The sequence below is a fragment of the Lissotriton vulgaris genome, chromosome 2_1 (genome assembly GCF_964263255.1).
Source record: "Lissotriton vulgaris chromosome 2_1, aLisVul1.2, whole genome shotgun sequence".
Lineage (NCBI taxonomy): Eukaryota > Metazoa > Chordata > Amphibia > Caudata > Salamandridae > Lissotriton > Lissotriton vulgaris.
Genome location: NC_141687.1, coordinates 736,863,952 through 736,888,720, shown reverse-complemented (window position 1 = coordinate 736,888,720; position 24,769 = coordinate 736,863,952).

Below are 24,769 nucleotides of genomic sequence, written 5' to 3'. Positions count from 1 at the left end.
ACTGGCATGGAAGCAGTGACACTAGGACACTGACATGAAGTAGAAGTGCACACCCTGGGACACTGGCATAGGCACTGTCACTGGGACACTGACACTGAGATAATAGTAGACACAAAAACTGGAACTAAGATAATGACTGTAGTACACAGTACCAGAACAGTGACATGACATAAAGACACTGACAGGGCAGGGAGGGGTGGTGCTAGTGTTCTTACATGTGGATATTGACAGGGGGCACTAATTTAGGACATTGGTATGGAAACACTGACACTGCTACTGGGACAAATGCAAAAGGAGACCGACAGAAATAGCACAAACAGCATGAACATGATGAAATAGGAATAGTGTCACTGGAATGTTGACATAGATCGAAAATATTTACTGCAGGATACTGACACTAGGACACTGGCAGTAGCATCAGCAATTACACAATAACACACACATATATGCACTGACACTTCGGCACTGGGGGATACTGATTTTGGGAAAGTGACACTGGAACAAGGGATAATGACAGAGGACACAAACACTGATGCTGTAGTGACACTGGGAAGATAGATAAAGGGACACTATGATACAGTCATTTAGACACAACCTCAGGACTAAGAAACACCATTTGTATACTAACAAGGGATACAGCACCTGGATATTGACTTACTGACATAGGTCACTGACATAGGGATACTGATGCAAGAACACAGACGTGGACACACTGAAATAAGGACACTGATATTGATATTGACTCATTAATATGCATATACAACACTGCAAAATTGCCTGCCGTTACTGCCACAGCAACAGGGCCTAGGTACACAGACACTGAATCTGGCCCAAGAGGACATTGACACAGACACCCTGAAGTTAGCATGGGGAGAGTAACATTAATATTAGATGCTGACATTGGCACATGGACCGTGTCATGGAATAATTAACATTTGGATATTAACACTGGGACCAGACATTAACACTAGGACATTCCCTTGATTGGCTGGCCACAACATGAACAATATGTTGTGGCAGCCATTACAGAACTCGGGGACATGGTCCTCGTTGAAGTGCATGTACTGACAGCCTGTTACAATTTTGCCAAAATGGAGCACATATAAAGCATGATGACTTATTTTAGTCACAATATAAATCATTTGCTGGTAGTACCATGCTATTTTTAGGAATTGTGGTGTGTTCTAAGGTGATTCCCCCCTGTGAAAAATGGTGATCCTATGCTGGGGTCGGATTAACCATGTTTGAGAGAAAACTGTTTTCCCTCGTCATTTTCTCAAAGAGATTATGTAAGATGCTCCAGAAGCTAAAATGGAGACACATATTCTCATTTCATTTCTTTTCGTTTTCTATGAGTTCTCAAATATGTTCCTCATTCGTTTCAGTAACACATTCTGACATGCACATGAAACATAAACTGTTAACATCAGCAATTGCATGTCAGTTAACTTCCTACAACAGAGTCCTATTGAGCATCGAGGGCTTTTGTATTAAATACAAAGGTGAGGCACTCCTGAATCTGTTATAAAATAACAGTTGGTGCCTAAAGCTCTTATTAGAAACCCACGTCCAGTGCTTTTAAACATCGGAGCACAGAATACCAAAGCTATGTAGTATTGAATCAGCCTCATGGCTCTTCCATCCACTACCGGACACGCCCTGCCCCTGTAAATCTGTCTTGCAGGTTCCTGCCTTCTCCCTCTGCGAAGTTTGTTGACTTTCTCTTCCTGCTTCCTTCCCCTGTGTGTGGTTTTTCCTCTCTTGGTTGCGGTCAATGTCTGATGAAGAAAAATAAGTGTGTGCCCCCAGAAAGGAGTGCCAGTTGGCCCCACTGGCAACAACCACAGGCTCAAATTAAGGACTAGTCCATTTAATCTTGAAACTGGAATATTTGAAGATGAAAAAAGCTGCAGAGTGGTGGGAAGCAAAAAGCTTATGTCAATATTTAGACAAAATATGACACCTAGACTTCTTAGAATTAATACGTTTCCATCAGCTTAAGACATGATTGAGGCAAAGGATTATAAATGGGAGATGGGAAACGGCACTCAAAGAGACATCATCAATCTCATGCGAATGTTAAGGTTGAGAAAAACATGGAAATGTACAAAAGGAAATACAAATTATTAAGAAACAAATTGAGAACATCAACATGGAGGAGGTGGAAAAGAATAATTTTACAGTTGTTCATGAGATTCTGGAGATATGTCAAGAACAAAAGTAATAACTACATTTAAAAGATAAGCCAGAGAGTATCATATTGGAAGGATTTATTTGTATGCAAGAAAATACAATCTTTAAAAAAACAGATACACGAGACAAACAGAGCAAAGAATCATCATCAGATTTAATTGCAATGAGCCAGTGACTTGGACTTGATTACACACATTCAACGGACAGTAATTTAAATCTGGAATGTAATTTTGTACCTAATCGTCCAAACCAAGATGACATATTTATCTTTTACTAATACTTGTTGGCCCTGCAAACAACAGCATGCACACATTGAAATCTCAGTGCTACCAAAAGCCTGTCAGTTAACTCCTTAGTAATCAACTGCAGCTTTAACTACGGAGTTCAATTGAGCAACTAGAGGGTTAACATTAATTTCATATTCAAGCCAAAAGTAAGCCACTCCCTAATGTGTAATACAATGAAAAAAAATATGAGAGAGATTACTACACTGTAAGGATTTATTTGTATGCAAGAAAATACAATCTTAAAAAACCAGACACACGAGACAAACAGAGCAAAGAATCACCATCAGATTTCATTACAATGAGCCACTGGCTTTAACTTGATTACTCACATTCAAAAGACAGTGATTTAACATTGAAATGTTATTTTGTACCTAATCTACCAAACCAAGACAACATATTTCGCAAATGCATGTTGGCCCTCCATACACCAGCATGCACACATTGAAAGCTCAGTGCTACCAGGTGCGAATAGAATTACCTGCATAATTGGTGTGAGTCAACAAGGGAAAAAAATCACTTGGGTGGGAGCAGCAATACTCAACCCATGGAGATACACATAAAGGTAACTTTTCAGGATGTGCCATGTATTGTGCGTTAACACATTGATCTAGCACACGGTGGTCTCCTTCCAAACAGAATGATTTTTGGAGTTGGTGGGTTAAGGGATGTTTTTTGTCATCAGCCATGAAGCCAGTGAACTGAACAAAACTCAGCAATGGTCACAGACACACCCTAACGGCCTACTGCACCACTGCCCTGTCCTCCTTCGTTACTGTGATTCCTGGACCGTTGGTCACCTGACCAGTAGCAACACTATTTGTGAGATGGAATTTGGCACACAACTAGCCATTCCACTTTCGTCAGTGTCATAGTCTTTTGCAAACAGGGAAGGCTTGGGTCCTGTACTCCCCAGACTGGCCCACCTAAATATTTTTGTCACAAATCACGTTTTGGTATTATGTATGTGTTGCATATATTGTCTCACAAAAGAAATGGTTCTAAATCACGCATACAAATGTGTTGCAATCGTGTGATTTACTAATGTGATGTTTCCTTTTAAAAGACATGTTCAATTGATTTATGAATGTCTTTTTGAAGTATCAAAACTAAGCAAAATTAATGCTCAAGCAAACCTCAGAATTAGTGTTCTCGGTTTATCTCGATTATTTAAAATAAAACTCCCTTGACACCTTTCTGTGATTTCAATAGTCTTTTACAGCATACACCCAGCATATCCTTTCATCCCTTACAATCCTATTCATGTCAAATGATGTACTGGAAGAGTCCATGTTTCCTGTGAGGGACGCCCAGCAGAGCTATTTGCAGGACTTTGCATTAGGAGGCAGTACCAAAGATGTACAAGGGGCCCCACCGCTCAGTGATTTCAATTTAGCAACTGTAGGAACATCTAGGATCCTCAACGCTTTGCTGATAATTTTGTCTTATAGGACCAGTAACAGCATAATAAGACCTATAATGAGATCTATGGAAACACCCCAGATCTGTTTACTTTCACTGAGCGGAATCAGACAACAGGCAAAATCTCCAGGTGTCGGGGGAATAATAAGGACTTCAACCTGGAATTACCATTTCCCTTTAAATTTCCTCAATTCCTAGTGGAACGTCAGGGTCCCATTTGTGTTTCTTATTAATAACCCTCCTCCCCCTCCCCCACGTCGCCAAAGATATATTAGTCCACCCTTTTAAATCTGGGGGTTGGACTTAATGATATTAATCGTATTCACAATAATCAGAATTAGGCCCTTGTTTATAAGCGACAAATCCCCAGGCACACGCCACACTGTGCTATACAAACAAATCAGCATTCAATATGTTGAAAATCAATAATCTTCTAAAACTAGTTGCAATTCTTGTTCAAACAATTTTGTGTTCTTTAAGGTTTGAATAAAGTAGTTGTTCTCAATGTTAAAATGTAAACACACCGCGTTCAATAAAGCCGTTAATGGGGCAAATTATTTAAAAATGTATTCGTTTTTGTAACAAAAGGCACATACGAAACATTATAAAGAAAACATTGATATATTTTGTGAATCACAGTGCAACAGTGTGGCAGATACACTTTCACCTAGAAAGGTTTAGTTGTACGTAATCATAAGTAATAAAAACTCAGTGTTAAAACATAAATTTTGTTGATTCCCTCAAGTGAAATAACACCAAGAGCTCTAGCAGAGTGAACGTAAATGAAAACCTTACATCAAAGAATTGTTGTACACTGAACTATCTTCTTAAAAACGTCACCAGTTAATGTATGATCTGAAATTGGCACGTCTCGTTATTTATATAGCTGGCTCTCATAGTCTATAGTGTAAAAGAAAGTAATAATCAGAATAGAGTGTCCTAAGAATACGCCATTGTAGACTGCAATACCCAAGGTAGACTCGAATTCGAAAAATTAGGTCTAGTTTTCAAACAGACATAAATAAACCAAAAACAGAATTGGTTAGTGCAGTAGGCACTGCGACGAAAAGTATTTTGAACAACCTATTTATGCTCTCTTTTCTTTCTTTTGCTCTCTCTCTCTTTCTCTCACTCTTTATGTTACTGAATCACCTCTGATTCCATCTTCCATGCATGCATAGTGACACAAATGTAGTTTATTTAACTACCAATATTACTAATAAACGACCCTTCGGAGGAGGTTTATCAACACTTTGCACTGTTGCAAAATCATAAAAACTGATGCTAACAGGTGCAACGTGATGTTAAAGTAATTTCGTTTCAGCGAATTTGCACTGGAAAGTAGCTTGTAAAGTAATGCAAATATTTATTTGTGCTACTTTGCACCACCTTGCGTCGGAGGTATGTGCTGTAGGAGGTACAAGGGCGTTCCGATATTACCACCCATGGTTATTTACAAAAATCCGTATCTACTAACAATGCTAGACAGGGCTTTGTGCCAGAAAACAATGCCTACTCTTAAAAGACTTTACGTTGGAGAAATATTTCAATTTTTCCTAACTTTTCAAACATTGCATGTGTGCTGCACTGTACAAGCACACATTTCAGTATGAGTAAAGTAAGAAAATGGGTCTAGGCATCGCGTTTTGAACTGGAAGCCTGTTATAGCTCAAATGGGCGAATCCTTGAGGGGCCCTAGACACAATCCACTGCATGACTATATGACTTCGTGACCTCCAGGGGGGACATGAGCCTGGGACATGCATGAGCACCATATACAAATGCCTGACAAAATTAACTTCACTCTACAACTCTGGGCCCCCCCTTACCTGATGTGCTCGAGGAACCACCTGAATGTGCTACCCATGGAAACCCCCATGCCAGCGGTGTAAGCAGGCTGGCGTTGTACACCTTCATTCTCTCCAAAGCACAAGAGGCACCCAGGTTGGATGCGTGATGGCAGAGTACAGTGGCTGTGGAATCCTCTGACTCCTCCAATCAGCACTGTCTTGGAGGTCGGCTGCCTTGGATGCCTGTGCTAGATGTTGTCACTACATGCCCGCTCTACTGCTGTTCTTCACCAGGATGCTGCCCTAGGTACTGAACACCATAGATAGAGGTCAGTCCAATGATGGCAATCAAGGTTCAACTTCTTCTCGTCACTAGTATATTGCCCAAGAGTCTCCCTGCAGTCTCACCGCAGCAACGCATACCATTTATTAAGGTTGCTACCAGAAGCTACAGACATCTGAAGAGATCCCCTATCATGTTGAAAGTCCAAAACCAAAATCGTCCTTTTCTGCCTCCGGACACATCCTAACCTGTCGGAACACAAACTTCAGCCTCATCTGACACTGATGCTATACTTCAGGCAATACAAGCCTAGCTGGTGGCCCTTGAGACCAAAACAGGAGAAGTGGGCATGGGTGTGTCCCTACAGCAGCAGGGCTTTGCAATTTGGTAGGCACAGTATCAGAAATGGAGAGCTGCATTACTAAACTCAAAGATGCAGTTACCATAATGAAATCTATATCCTCATGACTTACACTGATGTCCAAGATGCTGGAAGAACATGCAAAGTATGCTGAAAAAGGCACAAAGGAATAACCTGTGATTCATTGGATTCTCAAAGGAAGTGGAAGGGTCTTCCGCAGAGAAGGTCCTTGAGTTCTGGCTTTCATAATGTTTTGCTACATATAACCTGTCATCCTGCTTTATGTTGAAGCGGTCCCATATTGCATCGAACCGATGCCTGATACAAGCCGCCACACCCCACCACTCATTATCAAATTCCTGGACTACGAAAACAGACGCATGAACCTAAATGGTACAAGGTCAGTGAAACCCTTCTCCTTTCAATCCACCTGCATCTTCATTTTCCTGGATTACACTCGCCTGGTTCAGAAGCAAAGGAATTCCTTTGAGGCTGTGAAGTAAAAACTGGTAGTGATGAACCTTATGATTATGCTCATTTTTCCAGCAAAACAGGCACTCTTTCTTTTTTGAATCTCCTGAGGTGACTGGGGCTGGGTGGTTGAAAGGATGACCCGGACACATAAATCTCTCATCCTCATGGGAAATGAGGTCAAGGTCACTGGAGGCACCAAACGCACTAGCACCGATAAACCCTGGAGGCAGAGATGCAGATGTCACAGGAGGGGACCCCCATACAGGTCTGCCAGATTCATTGGAGATAGAGAAGAGCTGAAAACCAACCAAATTCCGGATGGAGGGTCCCTTCTATCTCGCATCACCCATCACCAGTGTCTCCACTCTGGAGTATAACTTAGATGCCACCTAGACCAAGCTGCTTAACTACTCTCTGCCATTACTTGTCTTGCCCAGCTCCTTCCTCACCAGCAGCATCATATCCTTTCAAACTGCAGGGTGAATGGGAAGATGTTCCCCTCAGTAAACTCATTAGTTTGAGTGTGTTGAATGGGGCAGGTTAGGGATTGCTGGGGCAGAAGTGTGGGGTGAAGAGAGTTGGGGATTTTGGGCAGATAGATTACATATTTGTATGTTTGTTAGGTTTGGTTCTTACACACGGTGTACCTACTGTATGATATACACGATATAGCGCAACTCTTGTGCATAGGCTTCAGGCCTGGCTCCAAAGCCAACCTCCAAGACCCACATGTTCTAACATTCACTAAGAACCCTGTGGGATGGTTTTTATGGTGATGTCATGGAAAATAAATGGCCTCAATGACCACATAAAGACAGGCGCAGTTCTCAAATTCTTCAGACTCCATCGCCCGGCAGTACTGCCCCTCCATTAAAACATCTCCTTGGGTAGCATTGTCCCGCACTCGCCTGATACTGACACAATATATTCTTCCATGCTGGGAACAATAAGCACTACAAAAGTACTGTAGTTCACCTGCATTGAGCTTTCCCACTGATTGCAACCTAGGCCAGGGTTGATGCCCTGGATAGATATATTGTGATGGTGGGTCAACTGGGCGAGAAACAATGTCCCCTACCCCCACCCAATTGGTCAGATCGTCTCTTGAAGACCTATGCAAGGCACTCCTGGGAGTCCCCCAGGGGCTCACCATCATTGATGGAAACTTCAATATGGAACCCGACCCAACACAGAAAACTACCAGAGCTAGGGCAGCACTACTACAACAGACTTTCATGCTGGCTGAATGGTTGTACTCCGGGCATATGATATGTGCGGAGAATCTGGCACCCTGGAACAGGCAAGTAATACCACCTGTTGGCCGTGCATGGACATAAGTCTTTAATCAATTATCTTCCTCCCAGCCACAGATGTGGTTTACACAACTGGAGCAATAACCCTGGCCTAACAATTCTCAGATCACCCCCTGGTTATGTTGTGTATCGGGACCTCAGGCCCCGGATGTCACCCAATTGGTCAGAAGAATGCTTGGTGTATGTGTTGATGCACAATGCATGGAATAACTATGTCAAGCACTGAAAGCATATTTTAATCTCAACATGGGCTCAGTGAAAAACGCAGGGATGCTTGGAGCAGCTTGCAAAGCTACTATGCACGGCAAGGCCAAAACCTTCCATCTGACTGCTCTGGAGGCAAGGATCCTCACACACGATTTTGACACCTGGTCAAAAAGAAAGAGAGAATTCAATGCCAATTGACAATCGACCAGGCTTCTCTTTGTCAATTGTGCAGAGGAGCCCCAACAATGTTTGTGTGCTTAAAATAGACACATTTATGAATGGTGTAACAAATTTGATAAACTACTCTATTGGCTTGTGACCCGGAAAGTTGCCTCCAGAGTGATTCTAGCTATACAAAATGAAACAGGTGATCACCTCCTCCTTTGTTTCGTAATATAGGGATCTGTATGCCCATCAACTGTGATCTGCCCTGAAATATTTCAAGCCCTTTATTGAGGATCTTCAACTGGAGAACCTGCATGCCACAGAGAGGGACACTGTAGACCAACTCATAACACTGGAGGAGATTATGGAAGCCATTGTCAACATGGAAGCTGGGAAGACGCCCAGCTTGAATGGATTCCCACTTGAATACTATAGAAGTTCAAGTTTATCCTCTCTCCTGATCTCCTGAATATGTATCTGGAAGCCGTAGAGTAAGGTGGGTTTCCGTTAGCCACCATCATAGCTATCCTTTAGTCGGTGCTGCCCCCACATCGCTGCTCCTCATAAAGCCCGAACTTGCTCGTTAATGCAGAAACCAAGATCTACATCAAAGTTCTGGCGAAAAGGCTCCTCCGAGTGCTTAGTTTCGCTGGCTTACCTAACTCAATGCGGCTTACTGCTCCCCTGCAAAACTCCATTCATGAGGTATACATTGCTCACGCTCAGCAACACAGGCTTCGAGACCCTGCTGCACTCATGCTCATAGACCTTGAAAAGGAATTCAGCTCCCTTGAATGGTCCTTCCAATTCAAACCATTTTACTCCATGAGCTTAGGTCCACATTTGATTGCACTTGTGAAAGAACTAAACACCAATTCTCATGTGAAAGTGAAAGTAAACAGCATCCTCTCACCTCTCTTCTCAATCTACAGAGAAACCGGGCAAGGCTGCCCCCTGTTGTTTCTCATATTAGCTTTGGCCATCAAATACTTGCCATCTTGGACGCACTGCAATGCTGAGGTGTGGGGATTTTATTGTCTAATGGAATGGAAGACCAAATCACTCTCTATACCAATGACAAATTCCTCATTTTGTGCGAGCCCCATGTCACCCGTCCGTGTCTAATTCATATGCAGGAGTCCTAGGGGGAAAATTCCCATCTAAATGTTAATTAGTTAAAATCGTTTCTGATTCTGCTCAATTGGAAAGTGGGATGCTGGATTGGTAAACCCACTTCCCCTTCCATAGGCACAGCTTCCAATACCTGGGAATATGGATTGCACTAGAACCCCGGCTCAATTGAAGACTCAACCTCACCCCACGTGTAAGGATTTGAATAAGAGGTCTCAACTCCTCCTCAGTATTCTTGGCAGAGTGGCACTCTTTAAAATGATGGTGCTACAATCCCCAAGACCTGCTTATTTCACCAGACATCTAGAGTATGCTCCTTCCTTCCAGTTTATTTATTTATTTTATTTATTTGAAAAGTTTTATACAATGCTGGCTAGACCCGGAGGTATCAGAGCTCTGTACTTGCGATAGGACATTGCATCAGAACATTGTTACATAGTTACATCAGTTACAGTTACAGTTGCAGTTACCAGTAAATGCTAGGGAGAAAAACGTGAGTTTACACAATAATACAAGAAATTAGCGCGTAGCAGATCCAAGACACACATCATATGGGAAATGAAAGGTAGTGGGGGAGAGGCAAGCAGACAGAGTCAGATAGATCTGAAGGGGGAAAGTACTCCAGGGGAATAAAGCAGTCAAAGTAGTCAAAAAGAGAGACAGATAAAACCATGGAGAACCGTGAAAAATAATGTCCGATGTCCGGCTGGGTAGGTGACGGCCGATGGGGTGACCCAGAGCCAGACTCTGCTATAGCTGCATAGGACAGCTCCACTGGGCAGCAACCAAGGGTACTCGAGCTCAATGGTAAGTACAAACAATTTTAGTTTCAGCACGTGGGGCATCGTCATAGTTCCATAGAAGGCATCAGTTCCGGTGTTACTGGGCGGCACCGTCCGCCTCGTCCTCCATCTCGTATTGTGTTGTTTGCTGGAGAAAACGGAGGTCAGCGGCATCACAGTGCACTTCTTTTGGCAATGGGTGTATTCTCAGCTCCCCGGGTGCCACCTTAGCAAATTCATTGGCAGGGACATCACAGCTCATTTCTGAGCAATGTAAGATCAGAGCAGGGTAATATTGATCTTCAGGTGATCTGTCTGCAATCCCGTTGAGGGATTGTGGTTCTGGGTGGGATAACAGTGTGGCAGAATGTCTCTCAGGAAGCTGGTAAGAGGGTGCATCACGGAGCAACAACTCCGAGCGGCAATGCTTGGGGCTGGCTCGTACTTCATTTCTTTGTCTAGGTTTTCCTCCCAGCTTGCTCACTTCTTGCAGCCCCAGTGGGTGTCTTCCTCTCTGCGCTGTACCAGGTCACTCTGTAATGAGGACTTTAGTGTGTTCGTACTCCCCCAGCCGCCATCTTAAGGTCAGGCAGGTCCCTTGAAGAGCCAGTGCATCTAGTTCCTTTGTTGCTCACTAGTATCATGGCTAAAGTCCTGGCTTTATATTTGGGCACCGATGGGTCTCTCTATTCACTGGGCCTCGTGCTGTGCCAAACGCCTCCTCTTTCTGTGGTGGTACGGCCGCCATATTAGAGTCAAGCATCTTCGCCTGTCGGCCTCAATGTGTTTCCACCTTTTCATCCTTCTGTGCTTTATGGCGGGTTTCCAATAACCGGTCCCTGACTCTGCCGCTCCCCCTCTGCTTCTGAGCCATGGCGCTTTGCTTGCACAATTCACTGATGTCGGCCTCTCCGGGGTTGGCATCTCACGGCCGCACCTCTTTGTCTTCCTGCTTCACAATGCCAGCCGGTGGTCCACTCACCTCAAATCTGCTGAGTTCCTGTTCCGACATCCGAATCCCCATGCTGCGTTCCCACAATGGAAGCCCACAGGTCCAATATGGCAGTGAACTGGGCTGGATTGGATTTATGACACACCCCGGGGGTGCCAATGTCTTTCAAATGGCAGCGCTCAAGTTTCCTTGGAGTCACCCTTCTCCAGGCAGCTCCTATACACAGCCCTCAGGTCACTATCTGTGCCTTTCTCGAATCCACGGTAGCAGTTAGCCCTGGGCCCTCTCCGCGGCTTTCACCTCTACTCAGAGCAGCCGCTCCTCATTCACTTCTCTGGGCTCGACTCACCCAGGTATTCTGCCGGTGACAGAGCAGTCCCTCAGCAGCCCTCCGGGACATTTGGCATCAGTAGCGCTCCTGAGTGAACCTGAGTCTCCGTTTCACCTTCAGCAAGTGTACCCAATCCAGTGGAGTGGGGAAAACCTGCATCTGATAATTAGCTGTCACACTGCACCTGGGCTGGGACAGCCAAGGCCTACTGAACAAAGCAAGAAGCCGGACATTTGGAGTGGGCTCCCCTTTGAGGTTTTGATAGGAAGGAACTGGCCGTTATGTGAGTTAGCCAGGAAGAGGTGGAGCTGCTGCCCTCTGAGGAGCTCTTCACAGATAAATATTGACAGTGCCATTTTAGATTGTCCCAGAATGCTGCAACGATTGCTGTGAAAGAGGGTTGGGACAGGTACAGAGGGATGATGTGGCATTCTAGGCTTGACTAGGGGTGGCTGGTTTTTAAAACATTCCACCCCTACTTATAAGCCCATGCAAAAGGAAGAGACAGTTACCGTGGACCTGTAAGGCAATGGCAGCAGAATCCTGGACACCTAGGAGGAGAAGCCACCGTATGCCCTCCAAAGATGGACTAAGAACTTTGGGACATATTAGAGTCAAGCATCTTCGCCCGTCAGCCTCAATGTGCTTCCACCTTCCACCCTTCTGTGCTTTATGGCGGGTTTCCAATAGACGGTCCCTGACTCTGCCGCTCCCCCTCTGCTCCTGAGCCATGGCCACTTTGCTAGCACAATTCACTGATGTCTGCCTCTCAGGTTTGGCATCTCACGGCCGCACCTCTGGGTCTTCTTGCTTCCCAAAGCCAGCCGGCGGTCCACTCATCTCAAATCTGCTGAGTTCCTGTTCCAACGTCTTAATCCCCATGCTGCGTTCCCACAATGGAAGCCCACAGGTCCAATATGGCAGAGAACTGGGCTTGATTGGATTTATGACACACCCCGGGGTGCCATTGTCTTTCAAATGACAGCGATCACGTTTTCTTGGAGCCGCCTTTCTCCAGGTAGCTCCTATACACAGCCCTCAGGTCACTGTCTGTGCCTTGATCGAATCCGCAGTAGCAGTTAACCCTGGGCCCTCTCCACGGCTTTCACCTCTACTCAGAGCAGCCGCTCCCCATCCAGTTCTCTGGGTTCGACTCACCCAGGTAGTCTGCCGGTGGCAGAGCAGTCCCTCAGCGGCCCTCCAGGACATCTGGCATCAGTAGCGCTCCTGAGTGAACCTCAGTCTCCGTTTCACCTTCAGCAAGTGTACCCAATCCACTTACAATGGGGGTATAAGCATGGCCAGCCTCCATTTCTAATATTGTGCATCCCAAATTAGGTATTAAACAAGTGACTGAACAAGGGTTGTGATGACCGAGCATTCCGTATGGAGATCTGAGGGTAGCCTATTAGGTCCACTTTATGGGAAATATGTTGCAAATATGTGTTGTCCTTTTAATCCACCAGGATATTTTGCTTTTGATCGCCCAGTTTTTGGTGATGATTTTACTGTGGGTTAGTCTCACTACCTGAGTCTCACTCACTGTAATGTCTTGGTAATTGGATGGCTAAGCTAGGGCAAGGGGCACTGGCTGACTGCACGTGAACAGGTTTGTGGTCCACACATGTGAAACTACTTTTGTGTGCAGTCAGGTAATTGGGCCCAGGTGGCCTGGTGCAGAAGGGACTCTGCAAGGATAGGTTTCTGACCTGGGATAGGCCTTATAATACTAGTGGGCATTCATAGATTGGTCAGTAAATTTACTGGAAAGCCTATAGTGCTCTCTGTGTGTTCTTCATATAGGTGAAATCTGCCTTAAAGTGAAGGTTCATTCCACTTCGCCCTACGCAGTTCAGTGATGTGTTAAACAGGAGTAAAACATGCATGCTGAGCTGATTTTGCAGGTTTCAACAACATACATAAACTTCTCATGGGCCGTCAAGGATTTTCATATGTTTCTGGCTCAGCTCATACGTAGATTCCTTCATCCCACTTGCTGGGCAGTGTTAATCATTCTGCTCCCTAGCAGAGGGAACACATTTCTTGCTACACAAAGGGAGCAATTACCAATGATTCACCCAGTTCCTGGGAGAGGTAAGTGGAATGGGGAAAACCTGCATCTGATAATTAGCTGTCACACTGAACCCGAGCTGGGACAGCCCAGGCCTACTGAAAAAAGGAAGAAGCCAGACATTTGGAGTGGGCTGCCCTTTGAGATTTTGGTAGGAAGGGATCTGGCAGTTATGTGAGGTAGTCAGGAAGAGGTGGAGCTGCTGCCATCTGAGGAGCTCTTCACAGATAAATATTGACAGTGCCATTTTGGATTGTCCCAGAATGCTGCGACTATTGCTGTGAAAGAGGGTTGGGACAGGTACGGAGGGATGATGTGGCATTCTAGGCTTGACAAGAAGTGGCTGGTATTTAGAACATTCCACCCCTACTTATAAACCCATGCACAAGGAAGAGACATTTACTGTGGACCCGTAAGGCAATGGCAGCAGAATCCTAGACACCTAGGAGGAGAGGCCACCTTATGCCCTGCAAAGATGGACTAAGAACTTTGGGGCAGATTTATTAAGAATTCACGCACTGCAATGGAGCAAGTCACTTTGCTGCAAAAGTTCTGTTTGAAAGGCAAAGTCCAAGAATGTGCAGCTCTTAACATTATGAGGTGCATTCGGTCCTTTCCTTGCACTGGTGCATAATGTGTTGACTAGCGCCCATGCAGGCACCCTTGCACGGTGCAAGGGTGGCTGTGTTGTAAGCAGGATTATTTTTGAGCAGGAAGAAACACCTTTCTGCACAAAAACAATCCTCTTGGGCGTTTTCCTCTTTCTATGGGTGCTACAGAATGCAGAATGCAGCACACAGAGAAAGTGGAAAAAAAAAGGAAAAATAAACATATTTCACCTCATTATTCCTCACCTGGGGAGGCTTAGCATTTTAATGCATTCCCAGGTCTACCAGCAATGGTAAATCGGGGAATGCATCAAAATCCATGAGTGGGTGCGTGGGAACACCCAATGCCCAACCATGAAACACCTCCCTGGGCAGAGTAACTCAAAGCAGCAATTTGCACTGCTATGTGTTACTCTCAGGAGCGGCCGTTCAGGTAAGAGTGGTGGGTGGTGTGGGGGGGATTTGATAGACGACAATATGGAAATATTAATTATTTATTTCATTTTCCCTCTGTCATCTGCCGAAATCCCACCAATACCCACCCCATACTCATAGCTCATACCTTTACCTGCCGCTCCTCATTACTCTATCTTTATCAAGACAATCAGGGCCATGCAAGGTGGCCTTGCGTGGCTTGATGAATCAGACTTACCAGTTGCGTTGCCCATGCACCCCCTTGATGGCGCAAGGGCAATACAACTCAATGAAAAATATGTCCCTTTGTCTCCAGCGGACCCAGGAACAGATGGATTTTTCCAGGGCGTGTCCCTCTGCCCCGTCTTTTGCCCCACGGGGGAAAGTTGGGGGTCAGTGTCAGACCTGGAGAGGAACACACAGAGACAGGTGGAGGAGAAGACAGAGGAAGGAAACTAGGAAAACCTGAGAGCACATCTACCAAACTTTCCCGCAGTGCAATGAAGCAAGCCATCTTGCTGCACTGCATGAGAGGAAAAGGATAGGAATGCACTGTTTTTAACATTATACAGTGCATTCTTGTCCTCATCCGGCTCTGGAGCACTTTAGGGTGTTTACTGCCAACTCAGGCAACCTTGCATAATGGTGTATGGGTGCAGGCAGAATTGTTTTTATACTAGTCAAAGATACTCTCCTCCCTTTCCAACATATAATGATGACCAATTGGCAATTCCCTCTGCACTGCACTCCTGGGTACCCTGGACGATGTGGGTGCTGCAGAGGGACACGTACCAGTTTGGGGAGTTCAACAGTGCTGGCAAGATAAGACATCACCCAATTTTGGAAATCGCCCCACCCAACCCCACTGCTAAAAAGCGGACAGTAATGTACTGGTGTACAAAACTCAAAGAACTCATCTGCAAAGCCAGGGGCAGGCAGCATAAACACTGTAAGATCTGGGTGAAATGGTGGAGCTATTATAAACTGACTTTGGATTCAGATATTGTACATAGCAATAGAATAATGGAAACTGACACGATTGAACCACAGTACATCGATACGGGTATTATATATAGTCCAAATTACAACTCTGAGGGCAGATACAATATCTTAAACAGTGGCTGTATCCTTAAATTGCAGCAGTCAATATGAAATCTAAGCAACCAAAAATCAGAAGATATTTTAATGGTTACATTTATTGTTCCAATCATCAGCATTTTACATAACAGAGGATACATCAAGAAGATGCTCAAATATTTTCAAGTTCTAAAGTAGTAACAGAGACAGTATGGGCAATAAAATAACTATTTGAGGAGTGGGGATTATATTAAATAGACATATGAAATTAAGCTATTCTTCAATACTCAGACAAGAGAAAAATGCTCTGAAACAAAGTACACAACAGGTATTAAATCTAGTAAAACAAATTTCTATTAGAGTCCTTAGCCAGATAAAAAGGGGGGGGGGCAGGTCCACAGATCTTGCAAACAAGAGAACTATAAAATGATGTTGGGGCAAGCTAGATCATGTTCAATGGAACATTACACCAATTAAATAGTAATAACTTGAATGAGGTCTAGTGACTGCAAGAAGGCACTCAGGTGGTCAAACATAAAAGTGAATGTTAACTAGGAATAGTAAAATGAGAAAATGAGCAACTAAGCGTATACTTAAAAAAAAATCTGATCAAGCTTATATCGTGGAACATTGCAGGCAACTGTAAAATACAGTACAATCAGGACACTCTGAATATTCTGACTACATTTGACATTACTTGCCTGCAGAAACTTTTTGGAAAGAGGGATTTTTGGTACATAACTACACAACATTATATGGAGATTCCCAACAGTTAAAGTACAAGAAAGACAGACAAGATTGTCTGATTAAACTTGCTTACATCTGCAAAATGGCATTTGATAGTCATAGAAGGCAACAAACTCTTATTGCATCCAGAACAGAGATATTACATGGCCCAACAAACTAAGTACAAACTTTTTCTCAAAAACTTAATATATAATGTGTGTATCCCACCTTACTGTTAGAGAAAACAGCTTTTGAACAAGACCAGGTTACAAAATCATACTGAAATAAACACCAGTTATATTGGCAGATGAGACTTTCATGAAGTCTATAATCTTCAAGGTGACCAGTTTGACAACAGGCACAACATGGAACAATCCAGAAATTAAGTCAAGATTCAATAGCTGAGTAATAGAATGTCATTTTTGAAGGAGCTTTATGCACTTTCATTAAGGATCTCAAATGGCAAAATATTGCTGGTGATTGTATGGGTGCCTGTGTTTTTGTTTCTGTATGTGTGCTTTTGTGTGTGTGCGTGTCTGCATGTATAATAGTGTGAGCGCATTTGTGTGTGCTTGTGCATGTCTGTGCATGTGATGATGTTTGCGTGTGCATGTATTTATGTGTTTTTGTATTAGAGCATGAGATTTTATGTGTGCTTGTGTTCTTGGATGTTTTCTATGTGCTTGGGTATGTGCGTCAGTGCGCATATGAGAGAGTTTGTTCACATTTGTGTGTGCTTTGGCATGTCTGTGCATGTGATGGTGTGTGCACGCTGGATTTGTAATTCTCTGGCGGCCGCTGTCCTGGATATTGACTTTAACGACCAGTTGCCTGACCTTATGATGGCCACCAGTGTACAGTACAGTCCCCCGCCTGACCCCAAGATGGCTTCCATAGTGGCCGACACACGTTGTTTTACTTCCCTGGGACAACAATTGGTCATTCACCTTGTCCCCTATGTTCTTTAAATGCTTTTCTTGATACTTATGTATATTTTTAACTGATGTAAATTGCAACATTATTATTACTCATGTAAGGCTCCCTGATTCCATCGGGTCTAGCCAGCGCTATATAAGAACTCATTAATTATATTTGTTCCCATTTAGTACTCTTCTTTGTTTGTCTACCTCTCTAGCTCCTATCCCCTCTCCCCTGAATCTCTCATCTTGCTTGCTAGTCTGCCTAGCCCCCTGTCCTTTGTGCCCTTTGACTAAGCACTCCTTCTCCCCTTGTTGGGGAAAGATCCAATATTTATACTCTGGAGTCTCAGCGAACCCGCTGAGAGAGTCCACTGCGCCAAGGGAACCACTCACAGCTGAGGTATGGTATAGCACCCCTTGCCAAAGCACTCCCTCTCCCCTTTTTGGGGTAGGATCCAGTATGTAGGCCTTGGAGTATCAGAAACCCTTCTGAGAGAGTCTACTGCGTAAAGGGAGCCTCCCGCAACTGAGATAGGGAAGTGATACCTCTTCCTCTGGGATCCCTGCTTACTGGACTTTGGACGTTGCTTTGACTCATCTACCGGTTTGCGTCCCCATCACCCTTCCTCTCCTCTTTCCATGCGATGCCCTTCGCCCTCCCCTTCTCTTTCCCACCTTCACTACCTGTCTACTTCCCAAGCTCCTTTCCCCTCCCCTGAATCATTCCCCCTGCCTGCTTTTTCCCTTCGTATTTTTGCTTATTGTTTATCTTGACCTTACAAGTAACTATGTTGCCATGCTCTAATAACTGTGTAATCTTTGTAACGATGTAACCTGTAACTATATTCTGATGCTCATGTAAAGCGCTCTGATACCTCCGGGTCTAGCCAGCGCTATATAAAACCTTTAAAATAAATAAATACAGTTATCGTTACTCACTCCTGCCCTAAAGTTGCAGTTTTCTTCACTATCCACGGTTATCCGTCCTCAAATTGATTGAATCTTGTGAAACAGCTGAGCCATATGACAGTGATCATAAACCCCAAATTCATTCTCAATAACAAAGAAACATAGGGTATTCAAACAAATGGGATTTTATTTATTTATTTTATTTATTTTATTTATTTAATTTGTATGGTGCGTTATAACCACAGGGGTCTCTAAGCGCTGTCTGACCATATTTACGTGATAGATGTTATATTCACTTGAAACCAGCTGTACACCTAAGGTCTGCTCCATGCTTGTTTGAATAGTGCGGTTTTTAATTTTTTTCTGAAGGAAAGTAAATTACTCTCCTTCCTGAGCTCTGGATCCAATTTGTTCCATAGGGCTGGGATTGTGTTGGAGAAAGCACGGCCCCCCACCGTGGTCAATTTAAAGCGGGGCTGAGCCAGAAGAGTGGCGTCCGACGAACGCAAAGTCCTACCCGGTATGTAAGGGGATAGTCGGGATTTTAGGTATTTTGGTGCTTTGCCATGCAAAGCCTTGTGAGCAATGCACATCCCTTTGAAGACAATTCTCTGGCGAACTGGTAGCCAGTGTAACTCCTGCATCAGGGGAGAGGCATGGGCATTTCTGGGTTTTTTAAATATCAACCTAGCTGCATCGTTCATGACTCCCTGTAGTTTGTCCAGCAGCCGCTGTGGCAAACCTAAATAAAGGGAGTTCCCGTAGGATAGGGATTGCAAGATAAAGAACCATTATAAAAACCTGAAACAGTCATTAAGAACATCCTTTCAAATTAATCTTATAGAACAATAACATGAGCAACAATCTATCTACCACATTGCAAGAAGATATGGGGATGGAAACTGTAAAACAATTGGAGACCTTATAAGATATGCAATGGATTTTGTAGTCCTTTCTGTTAAGAAATCATATTTGAACAAGCTAAAACCACTGGAAGAATGAAAGCACAAGGAAAAGAGCTTGCATAAACTAGAGCTGAAGCAAAAAAAAGCTGAAGATCAGTAGATTGAGAATGAAATTGAGCACTTCATTAGTAACATTTGACACAGGTTGAGATTGTAGAATTAAGGAAAAGCAACAAAAAAAGTATGGATGACGAAGTAGTGTTTTTATGTATAAAGATGGGCCAACATTATAGACTGAGCATGTAGCCACAACTCTAAACCGTTTTGGGATGTAATCACTTATTCCGACAAAAGAGATAACTACATGAACTACACTAATATCCAATCGTCAGCATGGGTGTCTTATGTTAAGTCATTGTACTACATTCCTGGCCATTCACCTTGGGAACCCCTTAAACCACCCTGCCTACACTTAAACATAAACTATGAGATAATTAAGTTAAAATCCTTTCAGCATTTCCATCAAATACTCGTGGACTAAATGGGCTGCCCATCAATGATATTAAGGAACATTAACCTTTGGCTATTGCAATTCACTGTTCTACTCAGTGTTACACTGGAGCGCAACATAATTCTTGGAATGTGGAAGGGATCAATTTTACACACAATATTTAAAAAGGTAAAAATGTCCAACCCTCAAAACCTTCCAACAATTGCCAAACTTCGTAGTGAATCCAAAGTTTATGCAAATATTCTCAATCAACTCGAAACCTGGGTAGAAGGGAGAACGTTTCTACCTCTATACCATTTTGGGTTTTTCAAGGGTAGGGGTACCATAGGTAATATATTTGATCTGAACAATTTGGCTCAGAAAAGCAAACAGAAAAATTGATGCAAACATTTAGAAAATTAGTCGGCATTTAATAAAGTGAATATGTCTATGTTACGGGCAAATTGAATTCCACTGAGGATTCCAGAATCATTACTAAGAGCAGTTCAATTAATAAAGTAGAAAACATAGGAATAATGGGAACACATGCTCTGCATAATGACCATGCTTTTCTTAGATCAAGTCATTATCAACCCATATATAAATAAATAAATACATTTATCCACCAAAATTACAAACTTAACCTTATGATACTAAACACTCCTGGGCAAAGTGTTCGACACTCATGGCACCTGTGCAGTTGTTCATCTATATAATAATACGTATGCAACAGACATACATAAATAAATGTAATAAGACAATCTCACACAATAAAAATAACAGAAAGTTCAAGCTAAAAACTGTCAATATTAATAAAGTAGGACATCAAACAGGAGAGGCCTGATTCGAAAAAGAGGACCTATTTCACGTTGCAGCACGTTGAATCTGCATTGTTATTATTATTATTATTATTATTATTATATTCTTATATAGCGCCAGAATCGGCCCCCGAAGGGGTATCTCCGCGCTTGCCTTGGGAACCCGTCCTGGTTTTTCCCTGCGAGATAGCCCCTACAGGGCATCCCCAAGGTGAAAGCCAGGCATCCCGCCGCGGGGGGCCGTTGTGGAGATTAAGCAAGCTTAATGCCCAGAGTAGCAGAGTGTGAACCCATGATTAGGTCAGGCACCGAAGCGAGAATTATCGAGTCCATGGGCATTTGAGCTCAAGACCCTGGACATTTGAGCTCAAGACCCTGCCGCGTTGGGAATTGAACCCTGGTCCCGGGTCTGACCTCTGCTTCAGGGTCTGCCTGCTCTAACCAGTGAGCCACACTTCTCCATTTATTTTGATGCAAAGCCAGATTTACTAAAGACAGTTTTGCTCCAGAGTGGTGTGCCTATACGAGAGAGGAGTTACGAGGGGAACAGCTTAATTTCTCCTCATTTCTGCCTCTTTCAATGTGTGCTGCCATATAAAAAGAAATATACCTCTGACAGCTGTTTTTGTGCAGGAAAGTTCTGCCTCAATGCACAAAAACAATACTGCCTGTAACACAGGCACCCTTGCACAATAGTGCCTGCATTTGTGTTAGGCTGTCTGAAGGTGCCAGCGCAACGAGAGAGAAGACGTGTTTCATATCTTAGTAGATAGGCCACAGTTCTGCTCTCTCCTTTTCACGTAGCGTAGAGTTGTATGAGGAGGTTAGTAAATCCGGACCATAATATTGAGTTTGAGGAGTTTTTACTCCAACTTCCTACTAACCTATCTTACCACTTCTCACTGGTCTGTGGGTGGGCACCTGTGGGGTGGGGGAGTTGACCGCAGGCACTGTGATTTTATATAAATCAATAATACATATCAATTAAGTTGCACACTGATGCAATGTCGAATGTTTGACAACTTGCGGTCAGAGCATGCTGTTTGTACACTGGCTGTCTAAGGAAATCATAACAAGTTATCCCTCTTCCTGAAACAATTCAGCAATGGATGAGCTCACTAAACAAATTATGTCTTCCTGGAAACTTGACAAAATATTGGATCTGTGTATTTATGTATGCTAGTCATTTGTGTTCCATCAGTTTTATCAGTCTAATTACAGAACACTTTTTGGACCTGACATACTTCGTCCTTAAATCATCATTTCCAAATAACAGCACTTGGGGCTATTGATACTGACATATTTGTTCTTTTATCTTTCGCCAAGATACTCAAAGGCTCTCAATTATTATTCCAAGCCTCTTGCGTAGCGGAACTACATGCCAGTGTGCCACTCAAATGAAAAGCAACTTCACATGCTCGAATACGCTCAGTCCCTTTACACTTGGAACGTCCCTGTGATGTCCTGGTGCTAAAGTGAAATGTTCACAAGTAGCCACTTCCTCCCAGAGGTGTATGCAGAATGCTGTAACCTCCCTTTTCTGTTCGAGTCGTGACTAATGTGTAGTTTATTTTCATCATTCCTTATTTTATACATAAATACACATGAAATGGTACAACTTTTTACAGTAAAGAGGATAAAAGTGCCGATCTGGTCACTAGTAACAGTAGTTACATTAATATTAAAAGTTAAATTCTAACCAGGCTCTCGCCTTGCGTTTAATTTTGCTAACATTTCCCGAGGAGTAGACTTAGCTACGTGTCAGGAAACCATGGGCCTCATTTATGAGGCCTTGCGTCAGTTTTGCGCTGCTGATGCGTCACTTTTGTGACGCATCGGCGGCGTGAAACATGCGCCTTGTTGCGCCATATTTAAAAAGTGACGCATCTAGGTAGATGCGTCACTTTTTAAACCCCTGCGCCACATTATACCTGCGTCAGGTATAATGTATGCAGAGGGGGCGTTCCCCCGCAAAAAGCCTCGTAATAATGACGCAGTGAAATCTATGAGATTTCACTGAGTCACTTTTAGGATGCTGTTGCGTCAAAATCTTGCGCCTGCCTCACAGCAGGCGTAAGACTGACGCAAGCCCTTTCACATGGGGCTTTCCCCATGTGAAAGGACGCATTGCTGGAGTTGCGTCACTTTTGTGACAAACTCCAGCAATGCTTCACTTTTGTGCTTACAGATGCGTCAGAAATACTGACGTATCTGTAAGTCCTTGCGACATGATGCGTCATACATTAAATATGATGCATCATTGGTGTCGCAAGGAGTGCGCAGTGAAAAGTGACGCATCGCTGTTTTCACGCAGCGATGTGTCACTTTTCATAAATGAGGCCCCAGGACTAGTCCAGTGAATGAATGGGTGAATGTCAGGAAATGTGCGTGCATACTTCCTCGTAGTAGACCTCATTCTGAAATGTAAGGTTCATACAGGCAGCCTAATGACATGAACCCACAAGCCTCATTCGATTTTTTTTTTCTGACATGGATGAGCATTGTATACTGCCCCACTGCTAGAAAGAAGCTTCTCCTTCTCTCCACAACTGCCCACCGCCCTCTCCCCAGCCACCCACAGGCAGTAGAACTGAATTCTTTGTGGTTTTAAGGCTGGAAAAAAGAGCTCCACATGTTCATTCCAATTTTATAATAACTGAGGCTAAAATAGATCCTCGCACATGTACTACTACAGATGCATACTACAAAAGCTGCCACGCAGAAGCATATTACAGCGCTTCCTGGACTTGGTCTTCATCATAGTAACCACATAATATTACACACTGAGTAGGGGACAACACACACTCAGATAAAGAAGAATTTGGCATTCCGCTTCATAATAGATACAAATGTGGACAGATGGCTCTGCTGGCACATACATATTATTGAAGCATTTCTATTGTACAGCTCAAGTAATATAGATCCATTTAATGAAATTGTAGTCAAAAAGGAGGAGAAACCAAGTGATACACTAAACCTGGATGGAGTAGTCTGAAGAAGTGAGTTTGCCGATACCTTCAGACAGCATAAAGTTTGTGATTCAGTCTAATGTAATCAGTGAAGCTCGGAGTAAGAAGGCATGTTTTGATGTGTACCCTCTTCTAATCGCCGAATTTTTTGAATTAGATGTTTTCGATTTCTGGTGTTTCTCTCAGAACCCACGAACTGGAGTTTGCCATTCAGGTAGGACAGTAGGCAATTGTGGATTGCTCTATTTGCTATAAAAGTTGTCTTGAATTCAGTTCTAGTTTCATGAGGTAGCCAATATAAAATTCTTACGATAGGACTGTTTTAGTACGATTTACTTTGGCTCCCATAACCAACCAAATGACAACATGGAGGATAGTTTTTAGAGAAATAAAATTAGAATTGGAATATCGCGCATTATTTCTAGATTGGTGAGTACAAGCATCTTTATTAAAGCTTTCAAGTGTGAGTGAGAGATCCATAGCTTAAGGTTTCTGGGAAGATTAAAGTATTAGGTGGTAGATGTCAATTTGGCAATAGCTTATAGCACTTCATAGACATATATGACATTTGTATGCATGAAAAATAACAGGTGTTGCCATTACACAATGTAAATGTTCTTCATTTGATAACCTTAGAATGATGAAGTGTTACAAATTCATATGTAATCATAGTGACAAACATACATCTACATATACCATTGTGTACCCACCTCTTCAGACAGTTCGGGTTTTTGAATGGTTGTCACTTAAATGAGTCACGCTCATTGGAGCAATAGTTGTAACATCTCGCCCAACACCGAAACGGGTCTCTGCGCCTTGGTTTACCGCTGCACTGTCGGCTAAGCGGCAGCAGTGCAAGGTAGCCGAAAGAGCCTGGCGGGCACAATATGACTCTGGTGCCAAGTTGACCTACAAAACGGTGGTTAAGGCCTATCACCGGGACATCCGTATGGAAAAAAAAGCCTACCTAGCCAGGAGAATTGATGCGGCTTCCAACTCCTGCAAGGAGATTTTCTCCATTGTGAGAGAATTCACCTCACCTTGGTCTAACACCTCGGACCAAAAACCATCTGGTACCTGGGCCACGGACCTTGCGGACTTTTTTACGAGTAAGATCCAACGCATTCAGGAGTCATTCTTGGCACCAGTGTCTGCGGGCCAGACTGAACCTGAC